The sequence below is a fragment of the Neofelis nebulosa genome, chromosome 1, assembly GCF_028018385.1.
Source record: "Neofelis nebulosa isolate mNeoNeb1 chromosome 1, mNeoNeb1.pri, whole genome shotgun sequence".
Lineage (NCBI taxonomy): Eukaryota > Metazoa > Chordata > Mammalia > Carnivora > Felidae > Neofelis > Neofelis nebulosa.
This window is the reverse complement of record NC_080782.1, coordinates 17,222,304-17,232,255: the sequence shown is the minus strand read 5'-3', so window position 1 is coordinate 17,232,255 and position 9,952 is coordinate 17,222,304. Positions and strand designations below refer to the sequence as shown.

Below are 9,952 nucleotides of genomic sequence, written 5' to 3'. Positions count from 1 at the left end.
TCACCGCTATCTTTGGAAAAGTGAAATAAAAAGAAACGTTTTATTGCCTGAGATGTAAAAGTTTAGGTTGTATCATGTGGTCCCGATGATTAGAGAGACAGAGTTCCTCCTCAGAATCTTTCCATCTCAACAATGGCGAGTCCTGGCACATTCAATTTCAGTTATTTTAGGAACTCAACTCAACTTGTTCTTCTTTTTGAGTTTGGCACATGCTGATTTCAGGTTAACAGTAGTTGAGAGAGAAACAGAAACTTCAGAAATGCCACAAATGTCACAGAAAGAGACAATTTCTTATAGGATAGAAATCCACAGAAAATATGCTATTGAGGAGCTGTTTTCTTTCTCATCTACTACATGCTCAAGATGTTAATCTCATGTTTCTCCTTTTACACAATAGTAAATCTGCTGAAAATTAAACAGAGTAACTAATCCGAGTCTGAAGTCTATAAAGAAAACCAGGGGAAGGTACTATAGTTAGCAAACGCTATTGGAATTCGGAAGAGGGGTGATTTCCTTTCTAATCAGACGAGGAGTGTTTAGAACAGCCTTTTTAGAGATGAGTCTACTGATGAATTTGGAAACGAGTTAATAAAGTAAGTTATAAGCCATATAAAATTATGTGACTCTTGTGGGATTTGTGTGTTTAGGAACGTTATGACTTAATTGTGGAGAAAAACACTACCATTTTTATTGTTTGGATTAAGACAGGATAGAGTTTGAATTCCAAGTCTATAATATTTTTAGAAATGTTTTTTTTTTTTTAAATTTATTTTGAAAGGGAGCCAGCACAAGCAAGGGAGGGGCAGAGAGAGAAGGAGAGAGATTCCCAAGCCAGTTCCATGCTCAGCGTGGTACCTCGTGTGGGGCTCGATCTCATGACTGAGAGAGGAAAACCCTTTAATGATGACCTGAGCTGATATCAGGATGGAGCCATCCAGGTGACCCCCAAGTCTTTCATACTTTTGATCTGTGGCTTATCCCTCTAAGCTAATATTTTCCCTTTTATCCTAAAGGTAATAATTTCCAAGTGTCTAATTAATTAATGACTGTTTCTAAATATAATCAATAACTTAGATTATAAAATAAAATTTATCCAGGGCACCTGGGCGGCTCAGTCGGTGAAGCGTCCAGCTTTGTCTCAGGTCATGAACTCATGGTTCCCGGGTTTGAGCCCCGCATTGGACTCTGTGCTGACTGCACAGGCTCAGTGCAGCTCAGAGCCTGGAGTCTGCTTTTAATTCTGTGTCTCCCTCTCTCTCTGCCCTTCACCCACTTGTGCTCTGTCTCTCTGTCTCAAAAATAAATAACACTAAAGCATTAAAAAAATAAAATGCAAAGTAAAATTTATCCAAAATGAAGTACTGAAGATATGATTTCACTGATTTAAATAAACTGTCATATTTGAGCATAATAGTTTAGGTATTTAGGCATTATGTAATTATTTTTATAGATTTACTCAGAAAAACCTCACTTTTTATCATTTCCTTTTTTTTAATGTTTATTCATTTTTGAAAGACAGAGAGAGACAGAACACAAGCAGGGGTGGGGTGGAGAGAGGGGGACACAGAAGCAGAAGCAGGCTCCAGGCTCCAGGCTCCGAGCTGTCAGCACAGAGCCCGACTCGGGGCTCGAACCCACGAACCGTGAGATCATGACCTGAGCTGAAGTCGGACGCCCAACCGACTGAACCACCCAGGCGCCCCAATATCATTCCCTTAAAGTGACTTCACGTTATGTTCTTCCAGTAACCAATGATGATAGTAGTGTTTTTAGCAGAAAACATCATCTTCACGCCCTCAGCTATAGCTCTGGGGTGGGAATAGGGGTGCAGATCGGGGCAGAGACAAGTTGTTTAGGATACCTGGAAATGTTCCTACTTTGTGAGCTTTAAGAACTTAGTAACACAACACTTTCATTCTTCCCTCTCTGCATTCATTTTGAAAAGGTGCCAAAAAAATTCCTTCCAGCAAGCAAACAACGGCGTCCAGAAACCCAGGTTTGGTCCTGCACTAGAAAGCGGTATTCAAAGGGGGGGCCCAGCTATTCAGTAGGAAACTCATGCCAGCTAATTCAGACTTTCACTCGAAGATTGAATATGACCAGCGCTGCTTCCAGCACTTGTAGCAGATGGTCAGCGGAGCCGACACTGCCTCAGTCAGCACATCTCCATCTTTAAATCCCTATGTACAAGTCACAGATGGCAGGGGGAGTGTCACTCTGTGGGTCATGGGCTCTGAAAACAGACCTCAGCCCACCTGAGACACGCTGCTAAAGACATGCCCGCCTCGACTGAAAAGGAGCCAAAGCCAGGCTCTGCCCTGGGATAATCAGAGCACTGGACAAAAACCAGTGCAAACTCTGTGTATCTGCAGAGTGAGAGCTTATATGCACCCAGTATATTTAAATCTCGACTACAACACACATACAAATCATTAACGGAAACAAAAAGCTAATTTTTTTTTCAATTTCTTCTTCCTCTCTTTGAATCCAGTAGGAAGAACATCTTATAGGCGAAACGGAAACAAATGTTTTCTCACCCTCCCCTCCTCCAAACCCCTTGACTTTAATGAAAGGTTACCACAGGATGAAAAGGTCCTGTAAGCCTGTTTTGTTTGCTCAGGCAACAGTTATTAGAATTGGCCACCACTGTTGAAAAATCATGAAGTATCCATCTACACATCTATTTTGCTTGTATACCTTAGAAAAATAAAGACCATTTCATCTTAGCTCTTTGGCATATCTGGCCATGACCTCAGTGGAGACGTGTGCGTCACTAGTGTGCTAAGATAACAGATGCCAGACTTTTCCTGCTGACTTACACCTGGGCTGCATCACTCATGGATGTCACATGCCTGGTCCCTAGTTTGGAACATTTGACACACTTGTTCTCAAACTCTAAAGTGTTTCATATCACCCAGAGGGCTTGTCGAACAGATGTTCCAGCCCATTCCCAGAGTTTCTGATTCTATAGTGTCTTGAGGCTCAAAAATATGCATTTCTAAAAAGTTTCCAGATGAGACTGACGATGCTGTTCTGGAGACTGTAACTGAGAACTATTCCTCTAGAACTAAAGTCAATCAACTCATATTTGTAGTATGTTCTTAATCCAATATCACGTTCTATGGCGCTTCTGAGAAGAAGTTCCCTCAAGTAACATGAACTCCATTCATGGGTGTATTAATTTGCTATGGCTGTTATAACAAAAGATCACACACAGAGTGACTCAAATGACAGAAATTTTTAGTTTTCATTTTGTTTAAGTTTATATATTTACTTTGAGAAAGAGAACATGCTGGGGGATGGGGCAGAGAGAGAGGAGTACAGGGGATCTGAACTGGACTCCGTACTGACAGCAGAGTCCGATGTGGGGCTTGAACTCACAAACCATGAGATTATGGCCTGAGCTGAAGTCAGATACCTAACCAGCTGAGCCACCCAGGCGCCCCAACAAAAATTTATTTTTCAACAGTTCAGAGGCAGGAAGTTGAAGATCAAGGTGCCAGTAGGGTTGCTTTCTTCTGAGGTCTCTCTCCTTGGCTCAAAGATAGCAGCCTTCATGAGGCCTCTTCACATGGTCTTCCCTGTGGGAGCATCTCCCTGTGTTGCCCTGGGGCCTCCATCCAGAGCATCCCAAAGGTGTTGCTGAAGGTTCTTGGTCTTATCACAAGAAAAAATTCAAAGACAGATGTGCAACACAGTGGACTAGTGAAACAAGTGGGATAGTTTATTTTAGTTCATTTATTCATTTATTTATTTTTATTTTTTTATTTTTATTTTTGAGGGAGAGACCAAGAGTTCGCAAGCAGGTGAGGTAGGAAAAGAGACAGAGACAGTGAGAGAGAGAGAGAGATGGGGGGTGGAGGGAAGGAAAGTGTGAAAGTTTATTAAAGCAAAAGAATACTCTAGAGATTTGGGAGTGAGTGAACGTGAGACACAGAGAGCGAGCGAGAGAGCGATCTGTGCAGCATAGGAGTTGAGTTCGTAACTTTTATTGACAGTTGTTAACTAGAAGGTGGAATATTTATTACTTGAAGTGGAGATGCAAAGTTTCATGCTTTTTCTTCCTTATTTGGTCAGGGATTTCCTGTCATGGCACCACCATTTGGGGCCTGTATAATTTGATTTGGCTTTTTGTAGAGTGTTGGCAGGACAGACCGCTGACTTTCCAGATAGCTGGTCATAACATCCTCCTTGTTGTTGACCTCCAGGTGTCCTATTAGAAACTAACCGACTGCCACTCTAATACCAATGTCTTCCTCTTTTTATAAGGATACCGGTCTTAAAGGCCTTGGGCTCCACCCTAATGCCTTCATTTTCACTTAGTCACATATTTAAAGACCTTATCTCTAAATATAGTTATGGTCACTATATTAGTCAGGGTTCTCCAGAGAAACAGAACTAAGGGGATAAAGAGAGGGAGGGAGAGAAAGAGAGAGACATCATGAAGGATTCTATAGAAAGTGATTATGGAGGCTGAGAAGTCACACGATCTGCCAGCTGCAAGCTTGAAACTCAGGAAAGCTGATGGTGTAATTTAGTCCAAGATCTAAGGCAAAAGAACCAGGGGAGTGATGCTCAAGGGCAAGAGAAGATGGATGTCACAGCTCAATCAAAGAGCAAATTCACTTTTTGTCTGCCTTTTTGTTCTATTCAGACCTCAATAGATTGGATGATGCCTTAGTGCTTCGGTGAGGGAGATTTTCTTTACTTAGTCTACTGACTCAAATGCTAATCTCTTCTAGAAACACCTTCACAGACACACCCAAGAGTAATGTTTTACTACCTGTTTGGGCATCCTTTAGGCCAGTCAAGTGACACATAAAATTAACCATCACAATTATATTTGGAAGTGTTGGGTATTGGGACTTCCACATACGAATTTGTCAGGGACACAACTCAGCTCACAACAGTGAGGTAAAACAAATCACATGAAGTAGAAACTTATAAAACTTTTCATACAAACTTTAGGCTGTCTTAGCCTTATCCTCGGAGGAACTTGAAATTCTATCTAGGCCACTATCTAGATTTGAAAAACAGTGTTTGAAAAACATTATCACAAGCTTGCAGTCAGTGTTTCTGAATCCTGTGGCTAAATTTCCTCTTGGAGAATCCTTCCTTTCTTTTCTGAGTGTCTGGAACTATTCCTATCCACATGATATATTTGTGGGTTTTAAATTGGTCCAGCTGCACTTAATGGGATAGTTGTCCACAATTTCATTAGGACAGATAAATATAAAGAAAAAAATCAGTATAAATTCCACCATCCATATGTCTCTACCATTAATTTTTGGTGAACATTTTTTAAGACTTTAATAACACTTTGCTCATGGGGCACCTAGTGGCTCAGTTAGTTAAGGGTCCAACTTCGGCTCAGGTCAAGATCTCATGGCTCATGAGTTTGAGCCCCGCATCGGACTCTGCGTTGACAGCTTGGAGACTGGAGTCTGCTTTGTATTCTGTGTTCCCCCCTCTCTCTGCTCCTCCCCCCACTCAAAAATAAACATTATTATTTTCTTTTAATTTCCTCATGAATTCCTCTCTCTCCCCCTCCTACCCTTCCCCCTTTTACTCCCCTCCTTCTCCCTCCTCCTCCTTGCCCTTCTCCTCCTCTCCCTCCTCATCTCCCTCCTCCTCCCCCTCCTCCTCCTTCTTCTTCTTCTTCTTCTTCTTCTTCTTCTTCTTCTTCTTCTCCTTATCCTTCTTCTCCTCCTCCTCCTCCTCCTCCTCCTCCTCCTCCTCCTCCCCCTTCTTCTCTTCCTCCTCCTCCTCTTCTTCCTTCCCCTTCTTCTTCTTCTTCTTCTTCTTCTTCTTCTTCTTCTTCTCTCTATACTATATATACATAGTTTAATTTTGGTTGTGTATGCTATTTTCTTACTTATTTTTTCCAAAGCAAAAATATAACTACAACACAGGTATTTTAATTTAACTTGATTTTTCTCAGTGCATTAAAGGGGTTAAGACCCTGGACTCTGGAATCAAAGACCTTGGATTAGAATCCTGGATTCTAGAAGCAGTATAATCTTGGTGATAGAATAGTCTTACTTTTTACTGTTGTTAGGATTAAAAAAGTTATAGTAAGTAAAGTCCTTAGAACCATGACTATTGTATAGTAAGTATCATATAAATATTAGGTATTATTATTATAATTATTATATGAATATAAATTTATCTAAATATGTTTTAATAGTTGAGTAGTGTTTCTTTTTTTTTTAAGTTTTATTATTTCTTTATTTTGAGAGAAAGAGTGTGAGTGGGAGAGGGGCAGAGAGAGACAGAGAGAGAGAATCCCAAGCAGGCTCCACACCAGCAGTGGGGAGCCCAACACAGGGTTTGAACCTATGAACTGTGAGATCATGACATGCACCAAAACCAAAAGTTGGATGCTTAACCAACTGAGCTAACTAGGCACCCCTAGTATTTATTAATATGGTCATATGTTACTTTAATTAATTGTATATTGGTATGTATTTTTTGTTGTTATATTGAAAATGGTTGCAAACATGTTCAGTCATTTATGAATTATAAAGATGAAGAGTTTTGAACAATTATTATATTATTTTCTCAAGTAAATTCTTAGAAGTGGTAAATATTGATCAAATAGTATGCATATTATTTCTTTTCAATACCCACACTTCTATTTGAACATGTTATAATAATTTTATTCCAAGATAAATTTAATAATAGAGTATTTTACTTAGAATCTTTACTTATTTATTTTTGTTTCAAAGCATATTATATGCACTATGTCAAAATGCCACTTGAATTATACTACGAGTACACACACATACACACATATTCACATATGCTTTCACAAAACCTTTTATAAATTAAACACCCGGGTTAGTAGTTTATATGATTGTTTTAGGTATTTTAAAGACAGCTTGTTGTTGGGTGGATTAAAAAATAGAACAAAAAAATACTTACCTGGCAGGGGAGATACCATGATCACGAAGGTGGTTTTCCCAGGGCGAGGCTTATCCATTGCACTCCGGATGTGCTGACCCCTGCGATTTCCCCAAATGTGGGAAACTCCACTGCATAATTTGTGGTAGTGGGGAACTGCGTTCGCGCTTTCCCCTGGAAAAAAAAAAAAAAAAAAAAAAAAAGAACAACAAAAAAAGAATATATAGATGACGTTTTTAAAATACAATAAATATAAAAAGAAAGAGTAAGGCACTTAAATGTATAACTTAAAATATCTATGTCAACTGTAAGAATATAACGGCATGTCAACAAATAAGAAATGTGACTAAGATTAAATCATGCCCTTTCGTGGTTAAGAAAAGCATGATGATACCAAAAGAAAAGCAAGGAAGAGCTCATAGAAACATAATTGATTTAAATACAGAGGGGCGCTTGGCGGCTCAGTGGGTTAAGTTTCCGACTCTTGATTTCCGCTCAGGTCATGATCTCACAGTTTGTGAGTTTCAGCCCAGTGCCGAGCTCTTCTGCACTAACAGTGGGGGAGCCTATTTGGGATTCTTTCTCTCCATCTCTCTCTGCCCCTCCCCTGCTTATGCTCTCTCTCTCTCAAGATAAACTTTAAAGTAATAATAAAATAAAATAAAATCGCATAAAACAAAATACAAAATAAAATAAAATGTAAAATAAAGGAATATTTTTATGTTTGCTAGTACTCAATAAAATATTATATCTCACTTATGGGATTAGTAAATATATTAAAAGTACAATAACAGATGCTCTATTATACTTTGTATGGAGTCTAAGTTGTTATAAAGCATTTAGCAAAATATAATTTGGGAGAATATGTAAGAAAAACTGTTAAACAATGAATGTAACCTTTCCTTCCACTTGTAAAGAGATATTTCAAAAAATATTCTGAAATTCCCAGAGTTTTTTATAATTTTATTGTATAATGTGCTTTGTATATTATGAATTACTTATATAATGTTTACAAAATAAAAGAAAAACATAGAAAGAAATTTAATTAAAATTGCACAAGAAACCTGGAAAATTTAAAAGTATATATGTAGCGTTTCAAAATAAAAATAAACTATATGTTTGGGGAAAAAAAAAGCCTGGATGAAAACACATAAAAATAGTGTGTATGCTGGTTGCCTCCTGCTAGGAGAAATAATAATTGTTACAGGAAAATAATTATGACCAAGTTTAGAAGTAATAGAAGCGTTTCTTCCTCCCAAGTTTTTTGTTTCCTGTTTCGGAACAGGTTCTGATGAAAAGAAAACCTACCAGTGATATATTGTAGTAAGACATAAGAAGGTGGTTCTGGGGTTTTTATTGGTTTGTTTGCTTGTTTATTATTTTCCATTATGGATAACGATAAGAAGCTACTGAGGAAGAATTGCTGGCCTCCTTCCCATGAGATACTGCAAACTTGATGTTTGTAGGGCCCTTTGTTTAATTTTCACCGTGTGCCACTTCTGTTTCTTCACCTGAACTATGTTTCTTGAAGGCTGAGATGAATGGAGGTTAAAATTCGCCTGGGCGGCTCAGTCGGTTAAGCATCAGACTCTTGGTTTTGGCTCAGGTTGTGGTCTCAGGGTTTGTGAGTTCCAGTGCTGCCTGGGGCTCTGTGCTGACAGTGCAGAGCCTGCCTGGGATTCAATCTCTCTCCCTCTCTCTCTGCCCCTCCTCGGCTCGCTCTTGCTCTTTCTCTCTCAAAATAAATAAATAAACTTGAAAAAAAAAAAAAAAAGAACTGCATGGTTGATAATGTCATCATTAATCAACCAATTTTACATAACATCCATTTAAAAAAATAGAACCCTTTAAAAATTAGCAGTGTTAGTTCAAATATTAAAAATAGAGCATTAGAAGAGTGGCATCTGGATGGTTTACTTGGTTGAATGCACGAGTTTTAATTTCAACTCAGGCCATGGCCTCACAGTTCATGAGTTTGAACCCCTGCATCAGGCTCTGTGCTCACAGCTTGAAGCCTGCTTGGGATTCTCTCTCTCCCTTTCTCTTTATCTCTCCCCTGTGTACTCTGGCTCTCTCTCTCTCTCTCTCTCTCTCTCTGAAAAATAAATAAACATTAAAAAAAAATTTACTCTGAACTACACAGTAGTAAGAGGGAAATGCCAACACTTTCCCCAGTTCTCGCCAATTATGTCATCTTTTTGGTCCTACACATCGATGATGATGATGATGATGATGATGATGGTGTTGATTTTGCATTGTCTTTGGTGTTTACCATGGGATTTGGTCCATAATTCATAGACAGACATGTGTTATCCATGCTTAACAAGTGCTTAAGATTTGAATCTCTGAAGAAATCACAATAGCTAACCTCAGCTGTCCTTCTGGGACTGGAAACAATTTTACTGAAGTCCACAATTGTCTTTCTGTGTATATAAAGGAAAATAAAATGATGCATCTCTTTTGGTCATTTGAGATTATAAGTATTCGTTTAAGAAAAGCTATTTATAGTGTGTATGTGTGTGATGGGGAAATACTAGTTTTTGACTGAACTGTAGACTAATATAGGTATGCAATTTTGTGTTCCAATCAAATAAATATCTAGAGAAAGCATATGCCTAAAAGCCAAATTGAATCATTTAGATAGTAAATACTAGATACTCTGTAAAAAGCATAAATTGTTACAAATTAGAGTACTTAAGGTTTATCTTAAGAAGAAGATAAAATTGGAAAATATGTGCAGTCAGGATTCATATAGGTGAATGAAAAAAAAAAAATATATATATATATATATATATATATATATATATATATTCCTGTGGAAACCAATTCTGCAAATATACACCAGGTATTAAAATTGGTGCATTTATATATATCCTCTTCTAACAACTCTGCAAGGTGCTCATTATTATTCCATTTCATGCAAGGAAGTTAAATTTCAGTGGAGTTACATGGCTTTCTCAATTCATAGAGCTATGAAGTTTTAGACCTGGAATTCAAATATCATTCTGACACAAAAACCTTAATATAGGAATTAAAGCTTAGGATTTAG

General features: G+C 38.2%; 1 non-coding gene across 1 annotated transcript; it reads left to right on the top strand.

The window, feature by feature from the left end:
• Positions 1 to 6,916: 6,916 nt before the first annotated feature.
• On the top strand, positions 6,917 to 7,080 carry LOC131490042 (U1 spliceosomal RNA). The gene has a single exon (XR_009250920.1). It is a non-coding gene; the product is annotated as a U1 spliceosomal RNA (small nuclear RNA).
• Positions 7,081 to 9,952: the final 2,872 nt, after the last annotated feature.